Source organism: Lithobates pipiens, unplaced genomic scaffold, assembly GCF_037356315.1.
Source record: "Lithobates pipiens isolate NorthernLeopardFrog02 unplaced genomic scaffold, aLitPip1_a1.2 Scaffold_18, whole genome shotgun sequence".
NCBI classification, from domain to species: domain Eukaryota; kingdom Metazoa; phylum Chordata; class Amphibia; order Anura; family Ranidae; genus Lithobates; species Lithobates pipiens.
This window is the reverse complement of record NW_027507758.1, coordinates 535,877,604-535,905,404: the sequence shown is the minus strand read 5'-3', so window position 1 is coordinate 535,905,404 and position 27,801 is coordinate 535,877,604.

The following is a 27,801-nucleotide window of genomic DNA, read 5'->3' as shown; positions in this document are numbered from 1 at the left end:
CTGGTCCTGGACAACGTGTTGCTGAGGCATCGGTCAGAAGGAGCGGTGGAGAAGGTGGCCGCCTGACCGATGCGTTCAGACAATTTTTTAGTCGCAGCCCCAAGGTATGATCGGTTCCAGCAACCATCGCCAGCGTCTGATTTACATGGTGCAGGAATACCTAGGGGCAAGGCCAGACTTGGACACCTTTCCCACCGAAAATCCTCTGGCTTACTGGGTCTTGAGGATGGAACACTGGCCAGAACTTGCACAGTATGCAATTTAGCTACTGGCCTGTCCTGCATCCAGCGTTCTTTCAGAACTCACCTTCAGTGCTGCTGGTGGCTTTGTTACCGATCACAGGGTGCGCCTGTCCCCCGACTCAGTTGATCGACTGACCTTCATCAAGATGAATCAGTCTTGGATCACCCACAGCTACCAAGCACCTGAAGCTGATGTAACCAAATAATTTTTTTTGAAATATCACATCCCTTCAAGACTGCCTATGCTGATGCTGAGTGACTGTCCTGTTATGTTGATTGTCTATCCTCTTCCTCCTCCGCTGATATGTTGGAAGAACATTTTTGGTTCTGGGTGATGCCACCAGCCCAATTTTTCAGCCCCTGTTTAACAGGGGCGTTTAATTACAATTTTTGATGCAATGCTTTGCAGCAGGGCTCATTCCTGCACCACAACTGGAGTATATGGGAGAGGTTGCAGTGTCGTGGCACCAGCACCAGTGCCAGCAGCCCAATTTTTCAGCCCCTGTTTAACAGGGGCATGTAATTACAATTCTTGATATAATATTTCACAGCAGGGCCCGTTCCTGTGCCCACCCAGAGTAACTGTGAGGACTTATAGTGTTGTGGCACCAGCACCACAACCACCAAAGGTCAATTTTTCTACCACTGTTCAACAATGGCATGTAATTACAATTCTTGATATAATCGTTCACAGCAGGGCGCTCCAGCGCCCACCAAGAGTCACTTTGAGGGCTTACAATGTTGTCGCAACACCAACACCTTGTTCCGCCATTTCTGCAGAGCATATAGGGCAGGCCCCTACTTTCAAACATCCAACTTACAAACGTCTCCTACTTGCAAACGGAAGGAGACAACAGGAAGTGAGATGAAAAAAGACGGACGGCAAAACAAATTATACAGGGGTGATAACCCTTCCCTATGTTTTCCAAAAAGCTTAAAAATTGATTTTTTGACTGGAGCTACACTTTAAAAATGTACCAGTTCAAAATTACAAACAGATTCTACTTAACACAACAAATCTACACAGTCCCTGTCTTGTTTGAACCGCATGTATACTGCTGTTCTGAGTATATAGGGCCTGGGGCCCCACGTCTTTCCCTTTTTTTAATATGGGTACAGGGTTCCCCTTAATATCCATACAAGACCCAAAGAGGCTGGTAATGGGCAGGGGGGCTACCCATGCCATTTTTCTCAATGGTTTTCATCCATATTGCCGGGACCAGATATTACATTAAAAACGCAAGCAGTTTGAAATTACTTTTTTTCTGTTAAATGTCATTTTGTGCAGGGACTGTTCTAAACACGGAAAACACGTGGCACTTCACAGGCATACTATAGACACCCCCCAGGCATGATATTTAAAGGAATATTTCACTTTTTTTTCACTTTAATCGTCATTAAAATCAGTGCTCCCGCCAAAACTGCCATTTTTAAAAACATTTTAGGCATTGACCCATGTCCCCTGGGGCAGGAGCCAGGTCCCCAAACCCTTTTTAGGACAGTATCTTGCATATTAGCCATTAAAATTAGCACTTTTTATTTTGAACGTTCGAGTCCCATAGACTTCAATGGGGTTCTAAAGTTTGTACGAATTTTCGGTTCGAAAGTTCTGGTGTGAACCGAACCGGGGGGTGTTCGGCTCATCCCTCTTGCAGACTCAGACTGCAGAATCCCTCCCAGGACCGGCTAGCACTGATGTTAGAACCTGACACTGACTGTCAGGGCCAAAGCAAATTCCCATTGCAGGCAGGGACTGCGGGACCCTATGGTGTTGCAAAAATGTGGTAGTCCTTGGTGCTAGCTTTACAAACAGAAGACAAAAAACAGCGCCAACCTAAGTGCAGTATTTCAGATCACAGGTATTTATTCGTAAAGTAATACACTTACTCTCTGTCGGAATAGTTCAGGCACATCACATTTACGTGGAAAAGAAGTTTGTGGGGGACATCACAGGGCTCTCGGGGAGAAGCGGTCCTCTTTTTGCTGTTGTTTCCCGTCCAGTGGCGCCGGTGGTTCCCAGCGTCTCCGGCTCGGTGTCGCAGCGTCACGGAGGTCAGCTGATGGGTCGTACAGGGTCGCGCTGTGATGACGTCGTTGCATGCGTTTGGAGCATGCGTGCTCCTTCCTCAGGCATATCGACCACCATGTTGGAAGTGGTCAAATAGGGAAAAGGCGGTGCTGATTGGTCAGTATGGTTAGGGTACCTCCCTCTGTGGGGCGGGGTTGTTGCGGCCAAAGCCCGGTGTTAATAGGCTGTGTGTTACAGGCTGGCTGAGATCCATTAGAGGGGGTACTGTAGGACAGGATATATGTGTACCTATGTGTAAACATTGATTGGAGAGAGTTTTTTGTATGAAAGTTTTTTTTAAAAATGGCATTTTGTGGAGAATAAAAAGTTTTATTTATAAATATATATAAAAATGATAATAAAAATAGATATGGATTTAGATGTCACGAAAAAAATGGGAAAAAAAAAATATGGGTAAAAAATAGAAAGAAATTTATTTTTTTTAAACAAAAGAATTTTGGCAAAAGAAAAATAAAAAATGCGAAAAAAGTCACCAAGAATGTATTTCTTTGTGGGATATACAAAAAATGATAATCTAAAAAATTATAAAAAGAAAAAAAGAAAAACAAAAAGATTATATATGAAATAAGAGAAAATATATGAGGAAATATATGTATGGAAAATAATGTTAATAATTGATTTAATTGATAATAGTAAAAAATTGATAATGGTAAAAAATTGATATACACATATATATGGGAGAAAAAAAGCACTTTTGATAGTAAACAAATGATGAATAATAAGTAGGACCAAGTGATATATATATATAGAAATGTTAAATGAAAATATATAAAAATAAAATTAAAGAAAATAAAAATAAAGATAAAAATAATAAAAATAAAAGTAAAAATAAAAATAAAAGGGGGGGGGGGGGAATACACACACATGTGCATAAACAAGGAAAAAGAAAAAGAGAGAATGTGCGGAAAAAATGCCCGGGATATATACTGCCCGGGATATATATATATATATACATATTATATTAAATATGAACAGGAGGTTCTAAAAAGGCGCGTCAATCCTAAGTGTGTTTTATCCAAATGGATGTGTGGCTCTGCGTCAGGGAGGATGAGGGGGGGGGGGGGGGTTTGAAGGGAAAAAAGGGGGGGGAAGAGGGAAAGCCAGAAAACAGAATGATGAACTGATGGGGGGGGGGGGCCATAAGGGGACAAAGAAAGGGACGGGGGATGTGATGAGAAGGTATAGTGAACGAAGATTATGTATCTCTCGTCGTGACATCCCTGGTTACACAACTGAGTTTATTTCTATTTCTTCGTTGAGGCCTCCAGGCATAAGGGTGTCAAGCGTGTATATCCAGAAGGTTTCCCTCTCGCAGAGACGTTTGAAACGCTCTGCGAGGGAGAAAGATCCAGGTACTTGTTCAATTGCCCATACCTGCATACCATCAGTGGAACCTTGGTGATGTTCTTTAAAATGTCGTGGGATGGTTAGATTGGAGTCTCCTTCCCCCGATCTGCGATGCTCACCGAACCTCTTTCTCAGGGTTCGGGTGGTACGTCCAATGTAGAGTAGATTGCAGGGGCAACGGATCGCATATACTACGAATTCTGAAGAGCAGTTGTAGAATTCTTTAAGTTGATATGTATTGCCCTTAGTGGTGAAGGATTGTTGACGATGGTGAATGAATTTGCAGGTCAAACACTTCAGTTTTTTACATTGATACATGCCCTTCAGGGTAAGAAACGTCCTGGGTGGTCTAAATTTGTTGTTGGTTGTTTTCAGTTTACTCGGGGCGATGAAACTTTTTACATTTCGCGCTCTACGGTATGTGATCCTGGGGGTATTTGTAATGGAGGTTTTTAGTAAGGGGTCTTCCAGAAGGATACCCCAATGGTTTTGGAAAATCTTTTCTATTTTTTTATGTTGAGAGTGATATTGGGTGATAAATCTGGTGATATGAGTTTGGGAATGGGCAGTCTGTTGGTATGGTTTCGTGTTGCTGGGGTAAGTCATGGGGTGTTTCTGACTGGGTGTCTAGGAATTTGGCAAAGGCTTCCTCTACTAGGGTGGAAGGATAGCCTTTGTCCTCAAATTTTCTTTTAAACAGGGTACCTTGCTCTATATAGTCTGAATTGTGGGTGAAATTTCGTTTCAGACGATTGAATTGGCTTTTTGGAATATTAGAAATCCACCTCGGGTGGTGGCAACTTTGGAAATGCAGATACGAGTTTCCTGCAGTAGGTTTGATGTGGTTTCTTGCGAAAATGCTATTGTCAGTATGGCAAAGTTCAAGATCCAAGAAGGGTAAACTATCTGAACTGAATTCGAAAGAAAAAGATAGACCTAGATTATTGGCATTACAATGGGATACAAAATCATCTATGGGTGGTCCGGTACTGTCCCATATGATGATAATATCGTCTATGTAACGGCCTATGTAAATTATGTGTTCTGTATAGGGATTGTTGTTCCAGATGTATAGATGTTCCCAGAGGCCCATTGCCAGATTTGCATAGCTAGGTGCAAAATTAGCGCCCATAGCTGTCCCTTGAATTTGTAGATATAATGTTTTATTGAAGGAAAAGTAGTTGTGAGTGAGGCAAAAATTTGTGGAGTCTAAGATGAACTCTGCTTGCGCAGTTTTTAGGGATAGGTCTAGGGCTAGAAAATGTTTTACCGCTCGAAGGCCAACATCATGGGGGATGGATGTATATAGAGAATTGACATCCAAAGAAACCCACTGATAAGTGGGCTCCCAGGGGTAGGTTTTTAGAATGTCTAGCAGATATGTACCATCACGTATGTAGGTTTGGAGATTTTGTGCCAAAGGTTGCAAGAAATGATCAATATAGATGGAAAAAGAGCTGGTTATGCTCTCCATTGCAGCTACAATAGGTCTACCTGGGGGATTTTCTGTTTTCTGTCTTTCCCTTTCCCCCCCCTCATCCTCCCTGACGCAGAGCCACACATCCATTTGGATAAAACACACTTAGGATTGACGCGCCTTTTTAGAACCTCCTGTTCATATTTCATATTTGATTCTATATAGGTGTGCACACGTGTACATGCGCAGAAGCCTGTATGTATGAGCGCACTGATACACACAGTATATATCCCGGGCATTTTTTCCGCACATTCTCTCTTTTTCTTTTTCTTTTTCCTTGTTTATGCACATGTGTTTGTATTCCCCCCCCCTTTTATTTTTATTTTTACTTTTATTTTTATTATTTTTATCTTTATTTTTATTTTCTTTAATTTTATTTTTATAAATTTTCATTTAACATTTCTATATATATATATCACTTGGTCCTATTTATTATTCATCATTTGTTTACTATCAAAAGTGCTTTTTTTCTCCCATATATATGTGTATATCAATTTTTTACCATTATCAATTTTTTACTATTATCAATTAAATCAATTATTAACATTATTTTCCATACATATATTTCCTCATATATTTTCTCTTATTTCATATATAATCTTTTTGTTTTTCTTTTTTTCTTTTTATAATTTTTTAGATTATCATTTTTTGTATATCCCACAAAGAAATACATTCTTGGTGACTTTTTTCGCATTTTTTATTTTTCTTTTGCCAAAATTCTTTTGTTTTAAAAAAATAAATTTCTTTCTATTTTTTACCCATATTTTTTTTTTCCCATTTTTTTCGTGACATCTAAATCCATATCTATTTTTATTATCATTTTTATATATATTTATAAATAAAACTTTTTATTCTCCACAAAATGCCATTTTTAAAAAAACTTTCATACAAAAAACTCTCTCCAATACAATGTTTACTCATAGGTACACATATATCCTGTCCTACAGTACCCCCTCTAATGGATCTCAGCCAGCCTGTAACACACAGCCTATTAACACCGGGCTTTGGCCGCAATAACCCCGCCCCACAGAGGGGAGGTACCCTAATCATACTGACCAATCAGCACCGCCTTTTCCCTATTTGACCACTTCCAACATGGTGGTCGATATGCCGTCATCACAGCGAGACCCTATACGACCAATCAGCTGACCTCCGTGACGCTGCGACACCGAGCCGGAGACGCTGGGAACCACCGGCGCCACCGGACGGGAACCAACAGCAAAAAGAGGACCGCTTCTCCCCGAGAGCCCTGTGATGTCCCCCACAAACTTCTTTTCCACGTAAACGTGATGTGCCTGAACTATTCCGACAGAGAGTGAGTGTATTACTTTACGAATAAATACCTGTGATCTGAAATACTGCACTTAGGTTGGCGCTGTTTTTTGTCTTCTGTTTGTATATCTCCTAAAGGTGTCTTCTACCCTTGAACATGCTGCCTACCTGCTTGTGCTAAGAAATCCTCTTTTCCCTATGGCTATAACTAACTATTTCTATAACTGTTGACTATTGGCTATAACTTACTATTTTTTATCAAAACCTGGACAGTTACCTATTGACTATTATCTACCATACTTATTAAGAACTGCAGAATTCTGTGGAGCAGTCTGCAAAAGCACCAGATTGGAAACCCAAATACTGCTGTATACCAAAGTCACAGTATATACCCCTTATCTCCCCATCCCACTTCCCCCCCCTCCCCTTCCCATAAGCCTCCCCCCATCCTGGATACATATAACCCAGCAGCGCAACACCAAAACAATTTTTTTTCTTACTTTGGTGCTAGCTGTCCTACATGTGGTTACTGCTCCCTGTACTACCTCTTCAGGCACTGCCAGCCCTCCCGGCTGCAGCTGCCCATGCCACCACAGTCTTCCTGACTGGCTCTGCACCCATCCCAGACTGCTCCATTCCAGTCATCTCAGACATGCCTCCCAACTGTCACTCACCAGCCCTCCTGGCTGTTCCTCTTCCTCCTCGAGACTTGCTGGGCAGTGTTTTCCCGCTGTCCTCCTTGCTACCAGTGCCTCCTGGCCAGGACACCTTCATGGTTTTGGGAAGGTCTCGTCCGCAGCTGAGCCCAAACCTAAGGTCACCCCCCCCCCCCCCCGCCAGACTGGGGAGCTCCCTCAAAGGCCACAACAGCCTAATATTTCAGCTCACCTCCCCAGCTTGGCTGAACCTGATTTTGAGGGGGCCTGCCCTCTGTCAATTCAAGTTGGGGATTGGTCAGTGCCCTCAGAATACTCCAGGCAGCTCTGCGTTACCATTCTTCTAGAAGGTCCCAGAAGATTTGAGAAGTAGGGTGGAGGTCTCAGTGATGCTGCCTGTAAGTCACCCAGCTCTCCTTGGATTTCTGTCCAAACCAGGACAAAAACACAGAAAGGCTTGGCTGCCAGCAAAGCATGCAAAAATGTATCTATACTAAACACCAAAAAAAAAAACAATTACACTGTATTTTCATTATTATTCCCTTTCATACCCTCCTGTTGGAGTGTGAAACAAAGAAGCAGTACAAGGTGAAAATCAGTTACTGTAATGACAAGAAGCATGCTGATAGGAGGAGAGAGCAAAGTACCAGGGAGATGAGCTCATCACTTCGCTGCTTCTCCTTTCACTGTCCAGTCACAGGCTAGGACAGGTCAACGACAACCTCCTTTTGTATGAAGTGAGTTGAATAATCCTGTCTGCCAGGCTGAAGACATCTAGCAGAAAAAAAGTACTGCAGGAGAAATCCCTTGCTTGAATCTGAATATTGCAGCATAGGCTGCCTTTTTTATTTCTTAATCAGCTATTAATTTTATCTTATCTTTGGCTGGAGTTTTGCAATTGTGCTTTAAATTTAGCTTACGGGTATCAACTGTAATATACTTGAAAGTTCCTCAACCAGTCTTTGGCACATATATTGCTAGTTAATGCTGTAATATTTAGCTAGGGATGGCTTCACAGCTATGCCTTTAGAATGGCAACACAACACAACTACAGCAGCCTAAAGGGGGCACACCAATGCAAATGGTGCCCTAAAGGTCTCCGTTTTCTTCCATTGCAACACATTAATTAAAGCAGAATTAAACCCATCAATTTAATTGTTTCCCAAAACAGATACATTCAAGGCAAACCATGTCACATTTGCTTGATTGTCAAACAGTCCACTGACTGGTGTCATAACTGTTTATTTGAGCACACCATGACAACTGCATATTAAACAGAGGCTAAAAACTAGGTTTTATTTCTGCTTTAATTTTTTTTAAATGTATTAATGTGCAAAATACTACACATCAATGTGTGTGCTTTAAGGCACAGCAACAGAACATAGTGAGAATGGTCTCTTAATGGCAGCCTGAAGTGAGAACAATGTGTTAAAGATGCCACCACTTTTACATGATGGGTATTATTGGCCCATCACTTTAATGGAGGTTCTTACCAGCAAATCGGATGGTGCGGTAGCCCCAACACTGTATTCTGGCCTAGGCCAACAAGGCCCGGGCCTAGGGCAGCACTTTGCAGGGGAGCAGCAGGAAAAGAGCCCCCACCGGCTTGCGTTACACTGTTAGTGTCGCGCCAGTCTTATGGGGCAGACTGAGCTGAGAGGCAAATTAGTCCAGTGCCCCCATAAAGTGTCCGCACAGCTTCCAGTATGCGGCATTCCGCAACTGTGGGGGGGGCGCCGCTTCTAATTTTGACAGTCCTCTCATCTTGGACCACAAACCTTTCTCACTGTGCTAGGTTTTCTACTGCATCATTGGCATGGTTATATCTTCTTAGTCCTCTCCATTATCAGAATTAGTCCTCTCCATTATCAGAATTTTGTGCTTAAAGTAGAACTATAGGCAACACTTTTTTTCATTTTGGATAGAGTAAGGAAGGGTTATAGCCCCTGTCAATTTATTTTTTACCATCCCTGTCCCATTGCAGAGATTTCACTTCACTTCCTGCCCCATAGCCAAACAGGACGTGAGAGGAAATCTATGCAAATTAAGGGAATCCATTGCCCCCCAGGGCCCTCAGAACTAGTGTCCCCACTCGAAAATGTAATGGCGGGTCTTAAACAGCGAGGGGTTGGCCTTGACAGTAAGGGGTGCTTCATATTTAAATTAGGAGGTGCACAAGTTTAGTCAGGCCTAGGGCAGCACAAAATCTAAATACACTACTGGGTAGGCTTAGAGATGGGAGGGCCTGGAAAAAAAAATGGAAACATTGGGGTGAAAAAACTTTTTTTTTTTTTAACATTTACACGGTGCAATTTCTGCTGAGAGCAAAGCTGCAATATGCAAATATTTAGAGAAAAAATATTCTTTCAAATACTGCACGGATGACAAAACACATCCTGGCATGCCAGAGGTGCCGTAAAAACATTAATATTTTATGAAATGAGGACCAAAATGAAAATGTAAGTAGCTTTTCAGTCCAGAGTTCTCATTCCAGAAACACTTTCTGTACTAAAGAATTGTTACAAACCACGGCCTCCTAAAAAATACACAATCCCTTCATTTATAGAGAAAATGACACATGAAAATCAGGAGAAAATAGATGAAGCTCTTGCAAGAGCAATATATGATTCTGGATCAGCACTGTCAAGAACAGAAAATGCATATTGGCAGGAAGTTTTAAATTATTATGAGTGAAAGGGGAGTGGTTACCTGTTCTCAGTTGAAATGTTCTTAATATATACAGTACGGTTATTCCATTTGTAATCATTTTTTTTTTTAAAGAAGTTTAGTTTATTTACTGAATAGGTTGTACTTTTATTTCAAAGATTACTTTTATGTACACTGCATTTCATGCTCCCAGTAACAAAACTTCAAATTTGTAAAACTACTCCACACTGAAATTTGTTTTAGATTTTTCAAAAAAATTTTTTTTTCGTTTTCTGGAAAAAGATCATAAGACAGGCAAAAAACATTTTCTCCCATGGTTTTAAAATTTACTGAAATTTTACATCTCTAGGTAGGTCCCTGCAGCCTCTTCTGCAAAGCTCTTTGGTGGTACTATAATGCCACAAAGAACAGCAGAGAGCCAATAGCCATTCATCACAAGTGAGGAAGCTAAGGAACCACTGGCTGATGGATAGCGAGGGATCGGATAGATAAAAATAAAAAAAAGTGCCTGTTATGGATACCCTGAGCATAAATGAACGTTTAACATTTGCAGTGTGGGGGAAAGCCCCACTGCACGGGAATTATTATTTTTTTCCCCAGAGTTCAACTTTAATGTGTATGTGCAGTCGTTTGGAAGATATTTTTGTATTGGAAATTATAAAAAACATAACATGTTAACTTTTGTACTTTTTTTGGAGGCATCTGGTGGATCTTTAGGCTCCCTTTGACATGCTTCCTTGAACTGCTTGGCCACTTTGTTGAAAAAAACCTGTTCCTTACAAAGTTGAAATGTATGCACACAAATAAATGAATCAGGATTATCCTCCATTATTGTACAGATAGCATGATAAATGGGACAGAGCAGAATCAGCCAGAGGAGCAAGGAATCAGACAGAATTGGGGGAAGTACATAGGAACAGGTAGAAGCAGGTGGTAGCAGGGGCAGATGCAGGAGCAGGATCACTGTTAACAGTTTACAAAGAACAAAGCACATGGGGCACAAAAGCAAAACACTGAGGCACTGCGGGATGCTAATGGATGGGGTTGAATACCCACACAGTAGCCAGCATCAGATGGGGGCTAATTGAAGGCTACTGGGGAAACATCTGCTGATGGACTATATCTTTTAGATCAGGGGTCTTAAACTGGCGGCCCTCCAGCTGTTGCGAAACTACAAATCCCATAATGCCTTTGCCTGTGGAAGCCATGCTTGTAACGGTCAATGCATCATGGAACTTGTAGTTCTGAAACAGCTGGAGGACTGCCAGTCTGAGACCCCTGTTTTAGATCTAAGAACCTTAGTGCCACAAGCAGATGATTCAGTTCTAACAACTATAGTTTCCCTTTAAAGTAAGCTTGGCCTGATGAGAAACTCCAGTGTGACTCCATTCAAAACGTTCTTTTCTGACTTTGATTATTATTTGTGTCTTTGTGCCTCTTTTCTCAGGAAAGAAAGAAAATAAAGTGAGGAGGAATCTAAAATGGTTCAGTGGTCAAAAAGGAGTAGAGGGAGAATTTCCCAATGGGGCACCTGGTAACAGCTGTCAGTGTTGGTATTTTACCTCTTTCCTCTTACTTCCTGCTGTGTCTCTGGCACAGGATGGATACAGCAATCTTCCCAGTGGGAACACAGAAATGCAATAAAATCCTGATAGAGATGCTAAACCTTCCACTTCTATCTCTGTGCTAATTCCTCATTTCTGCTGCTGCATTCACCTATAATGTACAATATATGACGATGAGTAAGAACCAGAAATCCATATAATGGTTGCATCTGGGCAGAGTTGGACATCTATGTACAGAGGCCATAGTGGTGGGGACACAAGAGAAAGCCCCAACATCTATCCAGTGCTGAAATATCAGTTTAAATTGTGTTTAAAAGTTCTTATAGATAGTTAAACATCCAAAGACTTTAAGCAATTAAAGAACCAAACAATAGAAGACATTGTATATCCCTTTAGAGGTGCTTCAACTTTGCAAAACCTTTCAGTTAATGAAACCTGATGAATAGAAAATAAAGCACTTTAGAACATCCTAAAGCCTCTATTAGGTATAATCTGTTCTGCAGTTAAACACTCACACATTACATTATTCAAGGTATGACTAATTTGTTTGATTACTGTCCAACGAGACACTGAAATGCCCATCAAGAAACAGGACTAACACAGATGTCCACATTGTGCCAATAAATTTGAATAGCGTGTTTCTGCATTAATAATAATAATCATCATCATCATCATCATCAATACTTTGACAGCCATCTGTAATGCAGTAAAACATTAATGACTCATAGTGCTGTCCTTTCCCCTGTTAGTTTAAGGGCCCATTTACACCATAATCCAATGTGCTGCGATGCACGCATTTGTGTGTTGAGGCACATTGCATTGGGCAGCCCTTTTGAAATGAATGAAGAATAACACAGCTCCTGCCTTGACTATTGTTGATTTAACCCTGGAGCTCTATATAACACATATTACACAAGCCCTTAGAATTATGTTGCATAGGATATTAGAAAAGACATTTTATTATAAAGGCAGCTTCAGATACTTAAAGAGGAAGTAAAGTGTTCCTTTTTAATTGCACCTACAGGTAAGCCTATAATAAGGCTTAGCTGTAGGTACTGTAAATATCTGCTAAACTTGCACCATTTAGGAGATATTTACTATATAGGCCGGCATCATCGGCACATGCGCTCTGAAGAAATGGCCGCCGGTGCCGTTTCTTCAGGACCTTGTGCAGGGACCAGCGGAGTGATGTCATTGCAACTCCGGCCAATCACAGCTCCAGAGCCCATGAACTCGGAAGAAAGTCTGGGGAAAATGTCAGTGGTGTACTGCCACTGCTGAGAGAGCTTCGTTCTAAGGTAAGCATTTCATAATGCTCAAGTATGTGATGCATACTAGCTTATTATTCCTTTGACTTGCAGGTTATTTTGAGGGGTGTCCAGCCACTTTAACCACTTCAACTCCGGGAATTTTTTACCCCCTTAACCACTTCCGGACCACCGCATGCCAATATATGTTGAGATAAGGATGGATATCTTTGTTATGGCAGCAGTTAGCTGCCATAACCCCGGTATCTTCTTTTTCAGCGACCAGTTCAGTTTCTAATAGTGGTCTCTGTGTCAGATTGGCCACAAGATAATTTTTAATCAACTGTGGGAGAAGGTTTCCCCCTCCCCGCTCTCTGCCACTTATTGGAGCCGTCAGCAGCGGTGGAGACGATCGCGTCCTCTTCCGTGTGTGGTATGGAGACGTGTGAGGGGAAGATGGACCCCACCTGTCTCCATACCATTGCAGGGTGGAAGTGATGTCAGAAGTTACTTATGCCCATAGCTCTTAAAGGGACTTTTTTTTCTTTCAAATGACAAAATTTTATTGCATTTTAGTGTAAATATGAGATCTGAGGTCTTTTTTGACTCCCAGATCTCATATTTAAGAGGTCCTGTCATGTTTTTTTTTTTTATTACAAGGGATGTTTGCATTCCTTGTAATAGGAATAAAAGTGACACATTTTTTTTTTATTAAAGAACAGTGTAAAAATAAAAAGGTAAAATAAATAAGAAAAACATAAAAATAAAATTTGAAAACGCGCCCCGTCATGCCCAGCTCGTGTGCAGAAGCGAACGCATACGTGAGTAGCGCCCACAAATGAAAATGGCGTTAAAAACCACACACGTGAGGTATCGCCGTGATCGGTAGTGCAAGAGCAATAATTCTAGCCCTAGACCTCCTCTGTAAACTCAAAACATGCAAACTGTAGAATTTTTTAAACGTCTCTAGGGAGATTTTTAAGGGTAAAATTTTGTCGCCACTCCACGAGCAGGCGCAATTTTGAAAACGTGCCATATTGGGTATCAATTTACTCGGCGTAACATTATCTTTCACAATATAAAAAAATAAATAAAATTGGGTTAACTTTAATGTGTCTTATTTTTTAATTCAAAAAAGTGCATTTTTTCCAAAAAAGTACACTTGTAAGTCCTGCGCAAATACGGTGTGACAGAAAGTATTGCAACAATATTTATTCTCTAGGGTGTTAGGAAAAAAAATGTATAATGTTTGGGGGTTCTAAGTAATTCTCCAGCAAAAAAACAAAACAGTTTTTAACGTAAACATTATATCTCAGAAAGAGGATCGGTCCTTGAAGCGGGGTTCCACCCTAAAGTGGAACTTCCGCTCATCTGAACCCTCCCCCCCTCCGGTGTCACAGTTGGCACCTTTCGGGGGGAGGGGGGGTGCAAATACCTGTCTAAGACAGGTATTTGCACCCACTTCTGGGCATAGACTCCCACGGGAGTCTATGCTTCTTCCTGTCCTGCCGTGCTGTCTGCTGGGACACACACGGGTCCCAGAGACAGCGCGGACCATTCCCATTGGGCTGTGCGACTCTCGCATGCGCAGTAGGGAACCGGAATGTGAAGCCAAAGCGCTTCACTTCCTGATTCCCTCACTGAGAATGGTGGCGGCAGCAGCTGAGCGATCGATCTGCCTTGGCTGCCGACATCGCTGGACCCTGGGACAGGTGAGTGTCCATTTATTAAAAGTCAGCAGCTGTAGTATTTATAGCTGCTGGCTTTTAATACTTTTTTTCCAGTGGACTCCATCTTTAACCCACTTCACCCCCGGAGGATTTGGCTGCTCAATGACCAGAGCACTTTTTCCAATTTGGCACTGCGCTGCTTTAACTGGTAATTGTGTGGTCATGCAATGCTGTACCCAAATATCTGCGATATTTATTTTTTGCAATATAAAAGGAAATGTTAGTCATTCATTTAGGCCAAAATGTATTCAGACACGTGTCTTTGGTAAAAAAATGTCAATAAGCATATATTTATTGGTTTGCGCAAAAGTTATAGTGTCTACAACCTAGGGTATATTTTCTGTAATTTACGCAGCTTTTAGTTTATGATCTAATTTCTTCAGGTACTAAAATGGCAGGGCAGTACAACCCCCCCCCCCCCCAAAATTACCCCATTTTGGAAAGTAGACACCCCAAAGAAATTGCTAAGAGGCATGTTGAGACCATTGAAAATTTAATTTCTTTGTCACAAGTGATTGAAAAATGAAAAAAATAAATAAAAATAAAAATGACATGGGGATACAACACGTGTGAGACTTTTTGTGAGCTTAGCCTCGTACAGGACCCCGAAAACCAAGCACCACTTTCAGAATTTCTAAGGGCGTAAATTTTTGATTTCACTCCTCACTACCTATTGAAGGCCATAAAATGCCAAGATAGCAGAAAATCCCCCCAAATGACCCCATTTTGGAAAGTAGACACCCCAAGCTATTTGTTGATAGGCATGTTGAGTCCATGGAATATTTAATATTTTTCCACAAGTTGCGGGAAAAATTTTTTTTTCTTTTTTTTTTTTGCACAATGTTGTCACTAAAAGATATATTGCTCAAACATGCCATGGGCATATGTGAAATTACACCCCAAAATACATTCTGCTGCTTCTCCTGAGTATGAACATACTACATGTGTGAAACTTTTTGGGAGCCTAGCCGTGTACAGTTCCCTGAAATCCAATCACCACCTTCAGGCTTTCTAAGGGAGTAAAATGGTGATTTCACTCCCTCACTACCTATCACAGTTTCGGAGGCCATGAAATGCAAGATAGCACAAAACCCTCCCAAATTACTCCATTTGGAAAGAAGACAGGTCAAGCTATTTGCTGAGAGGCATGTTGAGTCCATCGAATATTTTATATTTTGCCACAAGTTGAGAAAATTTAACTTTTTTTTTTAACACAAAGTTGTCACTAAATGATATAATGTTCAAACATGACATGGTTATATGTGGAATTACACCACAAAATACATTCTGCTGCTTCTTTTGAGTATGGGCATACCTCGTGTGAGACTTTTTGGCAGTCTAACCCGGTACAGGACTCTGAAAATCAAATCACAGCCTTCAGGCTTTCTAAGGGCGTAAATTTTTGATTTCACTCCTCACCACCTATCAGTTTCGGAGGCCATGAAATGCCCAGATAGCACAAAACCTCCTAAATGACCCCATTTTGGAATGTAGAAACACCAAGCTATTTGCTGAGAGGCATGTTGAGTATTTTGCAGATCTCGCTTTTTGTCACAAAGTTTTGAAAATTGAAAAAATAATAAAAATAAATAGTTTTTTTTTCTTCATTTTCAAAAATAAATGAGAGCTGCAAAATACTCACCATGCCTCTTAGCAAATACCCTAGGGTGTCTACTTTCCAAAATAGGGTAATGGGGGGGGGGGGGGGGGGGTTGTGCTGTCTGGACATTTCAGGGCCTCTGTAAGTGATAGGTAGTGAGGAGTAAAATCATAATTTTACACCTTCCACCAGAAAGCCTGAAGGTAGTGCTTGGTTTTTGGGGTCCTGTACGCGGCCAGGCTCCCAAAGAGTCTCACACATGGGGTATCCCCATACTCAGGAGATGCAGCAGAATGTATTTTGGGTGTAATTCCACATATGCCCATGGCATGTTTGAGCAATATATCATTTAGTGACAACTAACTTGCTCGAAAATTACTTTGAACTCCCAAACATTATATATATATATTTTAAAGCAAAGGCCCTACACAGTAAAATGGTGGGTGTTGCAACTTTTCCTCCCAGTATTTGCGCAGCGATTTTTCAAACACATTTTTTTTCGGGACACTGCTGCTTTTTTTTTTATTTATTGTTTTTTTTAAATTATTTATTTTGCTTTTTTTAATTTTTAAACTGTTCATTTCATTATTTTTTCATTTTTTAAATAATTTTTATTATTATATTAGGGAACATAAGTATCCCCTATGTTAGCAATAGGTAGTGACAGGTACTCTTTTTTAAAAAAATTGGGGTCTATTAGACACTAGATCTCTCCTCTGCCCTCAAAGCACCTGACCACACCAAGATCGTTGTGATTAAATGCTTTCTCAATTTCCCAATGGCGCTGTTTATATCCGGCAAAACCTAAGTCAGGAAATGCTCGTAGCTTCCAGTTTCTTAGACCATAGAGATAATTGCAACCATTCTGGTCTCCGATCAGCTCTATGGTCAGCTGGCGGAACCACTGGCTGCATTCTCGGGTTCCCTGTTGAGACAGGAGAGCCAGAGAAAACCATGGATGGTGGGGGGGGGGGGGGGGGGGGCGGGGGTGTCCCTCTCAATGCTTGTAAAAGCAGTCTAGAGGCTAATTAGCAGCTAGGTTTGCTTTAACATGAAAGTTGACCGCTAGCTGAAAAGAATGATACCAAGATGATCATTCAGGTAAAACCACTCAAAGTCCAGCAACATACCAGTACATTGCTGGTCCTTGTTGGCCATATATTGTAATGTTATTTTTTCCATGCAGCCTGTGTACTGAACGAAAAAAAGATTGATCGGTGGGTATGCCCATCATTATAATACCGCCCTTCATCCGCCCACTTCTAATGATGAGCATACATGCACCATTTTATTTTAACAGTGGTGGTGAAATCACCTTCTACAGCGCTGGAGTTGCTGATTTACGTATTGTGGGAGCAAACGCTGTTACTGTCAAGATAAATATATCAGTGCTGCAGCTTAATGGCGTACTTGCTAAGCAAATGATGGTTAACAATAAAACAAAGTAACATTACAGTATAACAGTAAGACTTATGATACCTGCAAAGCAAATACAATAAAACAGGTAAAATAATTTTTTCTTTAATGAAATCTGTGCCTAAAAAATATATGTCGAAGCATGGGTTCAATTCACCCCCAATGTTAGGGGCAAATCGCTCCTCCACTCCTGCTCCCATGCTTTGGCATATATGCACTTTTTTTAACTGTGTTGTTAAAATCTTCTCCTACAGCGCTGGAGTCACGGCTTTATGTATCGTGGGAGCAAACACTGTTGCTGTCAGAACAAATAAACCCGTGCTGCAGCAGAATGGCATACCTGCTAAGCAAATGATGGTTAACAATAACAGTATAACAGTAAGTCTAACCATACCTGCAAAGCAAATATAAGAAAACATAGTAAAAATTAAACATTACAGTTCTAAAATACAGTAACAAAAGAGAGAGAACAATAGAGAGTGAACGTAGAGAGAATAGAGAACAATAAAACCACTACTATTTTTGCCTTTTTTAATTTTGTTTTTGTGCGTTTATTTTTTATTTTTTGCACTTTTATATAAAACTGTAAACTTTCCAGATTAGGGTCTCTCAAAATGTGATGGTCATCACATATTTCGAGACCCTGTGTTATTAAGCCTAGGACTGTGCAATGCTGTACCCTACACTAATACTCCACTAGTGTGTGGTAGCGTTTCAAACAGTCACTGCAAAGACCAGGTTGGTCAGGACAGGAGGGACAATAAAAGCGAGTGTCATGCCTATATCCGCGCTTTCAACAGACACTACATCTTCTTTGGGGGTTTCTTTGGGTAGAGGTACCAGAGAGGACATGTGGAAAATGCCTCTCATGCAGCCGGCTCACTGCATTTGGATTGGGAATTTGGGCCACAGCACCGTCTGGAAACAGAAGGGCTGTGATGATCTCTTCCTGGAATTTAAGGAAGGATCCAGTTCATCCTGAAGCTTTGTATAGCACATAAGCATTCAGGAGAGCCAATTGAAATAAGTATACAGAAACTTTTTTGTACCAGCATCTGGCCCTACGGGCAACTAGGTGTGGTGCCAACAACTGGTCGTTCACCCCTCCCATCCCAACGTTATATTCATGGACACAGAGGGGTTTCACTATAACACCAGCCACAGTAGGAATTTGGACCGCCATGTCTGCGTGAAGGGAGGACAGAACGAGAACATTCTTATCCCTCCACTTCACAGTAAGCAAATTATAACATCTCAAGCAGACTCTCTCCCCTAGCCTAAGACGGGAATCTACAAGCCTCTGGGGTAAGCCCCGGTGATTAAATTGCACGGTGCCACATGCGCCAATTCCGTGATCAAACAAGTGACTAAAAAGTGGCACGCTTGTGTAATAATTGTCCACAGACAAGTGGTACCCGTTTCCAAATAAAGGTGACACCAAGTCCCACACAATCTTACCAGCGCTCCCTATGTAGTCTGGGCAGTTCTACGGCTCTACATAACTATCTCTTCCCACATAAACCATAAAATTATATGTATAGCCTGTGGCCCTGTCACAGAGCTTATACATCTTGACCCCATATCTGGCACGCTTGCTGGGAAGATACTGTTTGAATGACAAGCAGCCAGAAAACTTAACCGAGGACTCATCAATGCAGACAACTTGATGGGGAGTAAACAAAGCTGCAAAATGGTGGTTGAAGTGGTTTACGAGGGGCCAAATTTTGTAGAGCCAATCAAATTCAGGGTCACCTTGAGGACGACAGAGTTCATTATCATTAAAGTGCATGAACCGCAAGATCTGCTCGTATCGTGTCCTGGCCATGGAGGCAGAGAACACGGGCATATGGTGAATTGGGTCAGTGGACCAATATGACCGCAACTCACTCTATTTAGTTATGCCCATGAGGAGGGATAGGCCTAGGAAGGTCTTAAATTCGGAAACCAAAAATTGGTTTCCATTCTCTGGCAAGGGTCAGCTGGGGATTAGTGGTGATAAATTGACCAGCATATAAATTGCTTTGGTCCACAATAGATCTATAGAGATCTTCAGTGAAAAACAGCAAATAAAAATCTCAAGTGACGTAAAATCAACTGTTTCCACCTGAGTTCTGGGTTGGCCAGTGAATGGGGGAAGTACGGGTGCTGCAGAAGTGGTGGGCTCCCATTTAGGATTGGTGAATGCAGCAGGAAGGGCACTATGGGCTGTCTTTATCTTCTTAGTGGCTGCCGGACTCTACTCATGCTAGCCACCCCGCCAGCTTGAACTGTGCTTATGGGACATCACCACATGATGCTGCAGTGCTGGATGTAGAACCAGGATGTACTAGTCTGCTGGTGCTTGCCAGTTCACCAGAAGGATGAGCGGCACTAGTACTAGCTCTCTGCTCCATAAGAGAGCCCTGCGGTTCTTGCACCTCAACGACAGCAGAAGAACGGGGGGCGGTTACGCCGACCTTGTCAGGGACCACAACTCTGCCATCAGAGCTGTCAGGGTGCCGCTGCGGTCTACAGTTTCGCATTCCGAGCCTGAATATGACAGATGGGTGATTTCCTCTTCACTATCTGTCATGCTCAGAAACGTGTAGGCCTCTTCACTAATGTACCTTCGATTTTACATTTTGGTCTCTAAATTTACTGGTACACTAGTGAGACTCACAGGAAAAAAAAAAACTCCTGACTGTCAGCGACTGAAACGCTACCAAAAAAACTGTTTGCAGGGATCAGACCTGACTCTGCGAATGCTGCAGTTATGTGTGTTGTGTTTTTGTAAGTGACAGTGATCGATTGTTACTGTACATGGGTGGGCTGGGCGGAGGGGCTAAATGCAGGTGCTAGCAGGTATCTGGGCTGATCCTGCTAACGCTGAATTTTTTGGAACCCTAAACTGCTGTGGACACTAATATAGTTCTGATCAGATATCGATCTGTTCAGACACTATACTACTAAAACCCAACTGATATCACGCGCCGGGTGATCAGGGGGTTAAACCTTTATTTAGGTAAAATACGGCAGGTGCCCTGATGCTATAAAAAGTAAACTAGCTAATCAGCGTCACCCGTGACACTTATACAGTTATAACTGGTGACAGGGGGTGATCAAGGAGTTAAACATTTATTAGACCTCTCTGGGCCTAATACTAATTACCCTATCACTGATTTTTGTCACTAATGACACCAATACAGCTATAAAAAAAAAAAATCGGAATGATGCACTGGGTGACAGTGACAGGGGGTAAAGGGGTTAACTGGAGGTGGGGGGGGGGAGTGTACCTACGTGGACTGGTGTCAGTGTAGTGTTGATGCACTTACTGTGAGATGTCTCCTCTCCTCGGTTTGGAGCAGAAAAGACTGACACAAGGAGAGATGACATTACTTCCCCTGCTGTGTTTACACTTAAACATGCAGGCGAAGGATCTCATTCACCAGGAGTGATCCCCAGGTCCAGGCCAGATTTAATTGGCCTGGACCTGGATCGAATCCAATTGTCGCGGTCATCATAACATGACGTCAATTTGTCTGCCCGTGCCATTCTGCTGCAGTAAAACTGCAGCGGGTTGGCGGGAAGTGGGTAATGACCAGGCCATTTTTTTTTTCACGGGAATGTTGGTCAAAATTTTTGGCAAGATGAATGTGGTATGTCATCAAAAAATACTGGAGGAACATTTGTATTCAGCCAGGAAGCTGCGCATGGGACGTACTTGGACATTCCAACATGACAATGATCCAAAACACAAGGCCAAGTCAACCTGTCATATGCTACAGCAGAATAAAGTGAAGGTTCTGGAGTGGCCATCTCAGTCTCTTGACCGCAATATGATTTAGCCACTCTGGGGAGATCTCAAACGTGCAGTTCATGAAGACAGCCCAAGAATTTACAGGAACTGGAGGCTTTTTGCCAAGAGGAATAGCAGCGTTTGATTAGGGTCATTTGGCTAGTTTATGTTGCCATTATGATTTAAAAAAAGAGTAAACACAGTTGATTGATAATAAATGGCTTCAGCCAAACACTAACCATGAGTGAAAGAAAAGTTTGTGTTATTCATAATCTCAGAAAAATGGCCAAGAAATCACAAATTCTGCTAGGGTATGTAAACTTATGAGCACAACTGTAATTCATATCAAACACTCTAGGAAATAGAATGGTGGTTGTTTCAACTTTGTATGTTACACGATAAACAAAAAAAAAACAAAAAATGAAAGTTAACTAAAGTTAGCCTGTTTTTTTATATATTAGGAAAGATGATATTATGCCAAGTAAATAGATACCTAACATGTCATGCTTTAAAATTGCACACACTCGTGGAATGGCGTCAAACGTTGTTACTTTAAAATCTCCAAAGGCAATGCTTAAATTTGTTTTGCAGGTTACATGGTTTAGAATTGCAGAGGAGGTCTAGTGCTAGAATTATTGCTCTCGCTTGTATGTAATCTTAAATGATAAAATCACCTTCAATTGCTCTCAGCCTCCAACAAATCTCCACATCTTTTTTTGTTGCTGTGATGCAAGTTCCTGTTAGAGGGTGGTTACACACTCTATCTAGGAACACAACTACCCTCTCGTTTGTTCCAGAGAGGAACATGGACTAATGGATTTGTAGCGTGCATACAGTAGTACACATGACTAGAACTATCAGGCACTGCCTTGTTCCACACAAACCAAAGTAGGGGGAAAAAAGAAAGGTTTGGAACATTACAAGGAACACATTTTTTGAAAAATAAAATACTTCACACCTTAAAAGTATAAGTCCTATTACCCTGTCTCTGCCTCCTCCCTCTTACATCATTTTTTATTTTAATTTTTTTACTGGTGACGTTTGTGCTGCAAGAATAACTACATCCTGTGCATAAGCAGATGTGCCAAAGGGCTTCAAGTCCTGAGCAAGCCCTGTGGCATATTTGCGCACATGCTGGTTTCCCTAACTATCTGCGCACATACAGAGTTTTCAGCGTATGTGCAAAGACGCTTATTAGGAACTATGACGGAACGTCTCCCACACTCCGCTTGAGTGCTTCCGTCAGTATACCGCTTCCTAAGTCCTGGGACACAATGGGTCCAATGGATCTGGCTATAAGAACCCCTAAGAACTAGACAACACCAGTCTTGGAGTACATCAGGGATCGTCTTTTATTTGAGATCTCCAACAAATATATACAGCAGATGACTAACACCCAACCTAATTAGCATGAGCTAATTATCTAATCATTGACCCAGACTAGTTGTCTGAGAGATAAGACTTTTCAGGGTACATCTCCTAGCTCACTGACTGACTATTCAATACACATTACCATAAACATCAACACAGGGTTAATTAGCACAACAACAATGTGTGGAATATGCTTACAAGCCAGACTAGACTCATTTACACAACAGAAAGGTGGCTGGAGTTGATGACATTAGCATCTAACAGTTTGTGTCCCAACAGTGTGATTCAGTCTATTGCTAATATGGCAAATACCTATCCAGAGTCTGTGTGTCTTGGGGGGGGGGGGGAGACATGGACCTGAATCCAAGTAACACCACCTCCGGGGTCCCCAGGCATACAGCTCACAAAGATCACCGTTCCCTCAAATACCAGGGCCCATAATCTCAAGGCAAGAGGCTTGCATTCCATCCCCGTCCCGGCTAGGTCTGTCACAGGAACGTCAGGAGACTCTGCCATCTTTGTGCATGCATTGGAATTCCCCTGCATGTATGCTGAAGGGCTCTGCCAAGATGAGAGAGAGAGAGGTCACTTTGAGGTAAGGTGACAGATGCACACCGTAGGGATCAGGAGTGCACCGCAAGGTTATGGACCCTAAGGCTGACTGCTGCGGAGGGGAGACAGATCCCACCGAGGTTAGCGCGTAAGATTCCCTGGGGCGCGGAGTCTAAGAGCCAGCAGGTGTTCACCAGAGCCTCTAGTGGTGAGGATGGACTTGGCTGCAACTGGCTCCAGGTCGCGACCCCCAGGGTCCCCCAGCTCGCACCCACAGTAGGCAACAGGAGGATAGGGATAGTAAGGGATAAAGCCAAGGTCGGGGCCACAAGCAGACAGGAATAGTCAGGGACACGCCAATAGGTCAGGATCACAGGCAAACAGGGATAGTCAAGGACTCGCCAAGGTCGGTAACTGAACAACAGAAGAGTCCACGGCAGGTAACAGGAAGCTAAACACACAAAGGAATACACAATGGTTGATCAGCAGGGTTGGCCTGCAGTGCACAGGTTAATATAGAGTTCTCTGATAGGAGCTAGGGTGGAGTCATGCCAGAGGATGGATTACAAAAGCAGTCAGGTGAGGGTCGGCTGGTCTCTAGAGATGAACACATGGAAACAGGTAAGCAGACAAACTCTATTGCATAACCATGACAGTCACCTGTTGTGTGTCCAGACCTGGTGTCATCCAGGTGTGGGTCACACACCTGCACCTCAATAACAACGCCACTGGGTAGTGTAGGGACAGGTCCCCCATCTATCAGGGACAGGGATTAGCAGTAGGGAAAGATTAAAGACATACAGGGAAGGGGCAGGGACCCACCATCCTTTCTGAAATCCTAATTTGGGAACGTACTGGCCAGGCCACATTCTGCCCCTGAAGACAGAGCTGTTGGCACACCTGAGGCCTACTCTGCCAAGCATTGCTGTTGCATCCTGTGAGTGTTCCTGGGCTGGTGCCTTTCCTGCTGTTGCATCCTGTGAGTGTTGTGAATTCCGTAATTTTAACTTTTTAATTTTAATGGAACTGCCACCTCTTCCACCAGGCCTAGCAGACAGACTGAGATCATCAAGGTGACAGGTAGAGAAAGCAGGCCTTGAATGATTTTAGTGACTCTCGCCCAGAACTCTTGTATCTGCTGACAATGCCAGAATATATGATCAAAATAAGCCGGGCTAGTGGTACAGTGCTAACAGGCCGTGTCACCCGAACCATATATACTGGCTATTCTTGCTGGGGTGTAATAAATCCTATGAATGTATCTTAAATTGAATATACCGGTCACCAGGGCCCCGAATGGGTGATTCCCACATATCATCCCAATCATCCCCCTGAAAATTGGGGACTAATGAGCTCCATTTATCCTACACTTGCTGAGTGCCTTTGGTCTGTCAACAAACAGTTCTTTATACACTTGACAGCATCTTTTGCATGGATTCATTGCACAGCAACTGTTCCAGAGAAGTGGACTGAAGCTCCAATGTGTCAGCACCAAACTGGTACGAATGCATGCCTCAGCTGAATATAATGGAAAAGGTACCAGTTCAGGAGGGTGTGTCTATATTTCACTTGGTCAAAAGGTGTGCAGTCCCCCCCCCCCCCCCCCCACTATGTTCTTAAATTGTTTGATGCCAACGCGAGCCCATGTTATTGGGTCCGAAATCCCACCAAAATAGGATAATCTAGGATTAAACCATAAGGGAGTGTGTGGTGACCATACCTCAGTCTCAGAGCTCATTAACACCCTTGCCCTGTCCCATGCGCAGATAGTAGAGTGCACTGAGCCAGTCAAAGGAGAGGACACCTGTGGACCCCTATATACCCGGTAATAAAGCCTCTCATAGGATTCCATAAGTGCAGCCTCCAGTATTGTTGCTGCATCTCTATCATCTCGCAACAGCCAGCGCCTGGCAACCACCATCTGTCCTGCTAGAAAATACTTAAGTCTGGTAGAGTTAATCCTCCCTGTCCAAGGGGTTCCTGTAGTGTACGAAGACCTATTCTGGGGTGACCTGAAGACCATAGGAAGGACAGACTATTAAACAGACTAAACAGACTATTTGCATGCTTAAAGAATGAGCACGGGATCCAAACTGGAGCGTTGCACAGAAAACATAAAAAAAACCTGTTAAAATTTTCATCTTAACCACTTCCCGACCAGCGCACGACGATGTACGTCGACAGAATGGCACGGGCAGGCATATTGGCGTACATGTACGTCCAATATTCGTTGCCGCGGTGCGCTCCCGCGCTGGTCGGGACCCCCGTGAGTCCGGTCGCGGGACCCGCGGACTCGATCGCCGCGGGCATCCCCGTGATCGTCTCACGGAGCGGCCGAATGGAGGAAATGCTGTATAAACAACATTTTTCCATTCTGCCTAGCAACTAGTGACGCTGATCTCTGCTCCATGTGATTGGAGCAGAGATCAGTGTACACTAAATGAAAGCCCAACCCCCCCACAGTTAGTAACACACCCCTAGGAACACTTAACCCCTACACTGCCACCCACTGGTTAACCCTTTCACTGCCAGTGTCATTTACACAGGAATCACTGCATTTATATAGCAGTGATTACTGTATAAATGACAATGGTCCCAAAAATGTGTCAAAAATGTCCGATGGGTCCCCCACAATGTCGCAGTCACAATAAAAATCGCAGATCGCCGCCATTACTAGTAAAAAAAAAAATAATAAAAAATTATTAATAAAAATGCTATAAAACTATCCCTATTTTGTAAACGCTATAACTTTTGCGCAAACCAATCAATAATCGCTTATTGCGATTTTTTTTACCAAAAATATGTAGAAGAATACGTATCGGCCTAAACTGAGGGAAAAAAATGTTTTTTTATATATTTTTGGGGGATATTTATTATTACAAAAAGTAAAAAATAATGCGTTTTTTTCAAAATTATCGCTCTATTTTTGTTTATAGCGCAAAAAATAAAAACCGCAGGGGTGATCAAATACCACCAAAAGAAAGCTCTATTTGTGGGAAAAAAGGACGTTAATTTTGTTTGGGAGCCACGTCGCACGACCGCGCAATTGTCAGTTAAAGCGACGCAGTGCCGAATCGCAAAAAGTGGTCTGGTCTTTGACCAGCAAATTGGTCCGGTCTGAAAGTGGTTAAAGGAGGTTCACCCTACTAATCAAGGAAAGTGGTAAATGCCTCCAGGCATCCAACTGAGTCTTAAATTTGGTGAGGAGTGGCGTTAAATTAAGTGATGGATAATCGCCTACATTGAGAGATAAACGAATACCCAGATAGTTGAATTCAGATACCCAAGCTATGGGGACTAAGCGCGACACTCAAGCCCGAGCCCCATCATCAATAGCCATGACATTGGACTTCTCCCAATTGACTCGTAGTAAAAGTGCCCAGAATCTTGAATACCGCCTTTAAGGATGAGCCTGGATCCTCAAAAAAAAAAAAAAAGGAGCATATCATCCGCATATAGGGCAGTACATTCTCAAATACCTCCCACCTCAAGAGCCTTCATCTCTGTAGATGTTCACAAAGCAAAAGGCTATGGGTTCAATAGCAAGAGTGAATAAGGCTGGGGAGAGTGGACACCCAACGCGCTCCCCTACCCACCAAAAACTGCTCAGAGACCGATGTGCCTATCTTTGTCACCTTGGGCCTACTACAAGTGCATGGAGATCCAGGTGAGAAACACATTTCCAAACCCCATGTACTGTAGGACCATGTACATATAATGCCAGTCCACGAAATCGAAGGCCTTAGCCATATCAAGGGACACAATCACCCCAGCCCCAGGGTTGGTATGATCAATTTATAAGTGTGCAAATAGCCTGTGAAGATTGGTGTCCAGATTTCTGGGGAATGAGGCCAATTTGATCCACGTTCACCAGCGTGGTGATTACCTTCGATAGTCTTGTGGCCAGTATTTTCTAGGATCTTGAGATCCCGATTAAGGTCTATAAGTGGAACAGCTCAAGGGGTCCTTGCCCGGTTTGGGCACCAGAGCCACCTGAGCCTCCATGGGAGAATCCAGAAGAATCTTATTTTCTAAGCAGAAGAGAAACAAACAGAGTCCTTAGGCCGCGTACACACGGGCGGACTGTTCGCCCAACTTTGTTTGTCAAACAGTTTCGGCAAACAGTCCGCTCAAAATTAGCATGGACGGACATGGCCACACACGGCACTTTTTGAGCGGACTGTTTCAGCGAACTGTTTGCCAAACAGTTCGCTCAACTTTTGAAATGAACGGACTCGCCCACGTAAGGCGGAGGCAAATCCGCCCATTTCGAGCGCGTGTACAGGTAGGCGGGGCCCGCGAAGGAGACGTCGCGGGCTCCGCCGCCTGGAATGGACTTAAAGGGGAACCCCAACGCCGAAAAAAATCGGCGTGGGGGTTCCCCCAAAGTCCACAACAGACCCTTGTCCGAGCACGCTACCCGGCCGGCCAGGAAAGGGGGGCGAGCGAGCGCGCCCCCCCTCCTGAGCCGTACCAGGCCGCGTGCCCTCAACATGGGGGGGTGCCTTGGGGAAGGGGGGGCCGCGCGGCCCCCCCACCCCAAAGCACCTTGTCCCCATGTTGATGAGGACAAGGGCCTCTTCCCGACAACCCTGGCCGTTGGTTGTCGGGGTCTGCGGGCGGGGGGCTTATCCGAATCCGGGAGCCCCCTTTAAGAAGGGGGCCCCCGGATACCGGCCCCCCACCCTATGTGAATGAGTATGGGGTACAATGTACCCCTACCCATTCACCTGTGAAATAAAGTACAAAAAAAAACACAACACAGAGAAAAAATATTTTATTCCACAGCTCCGGG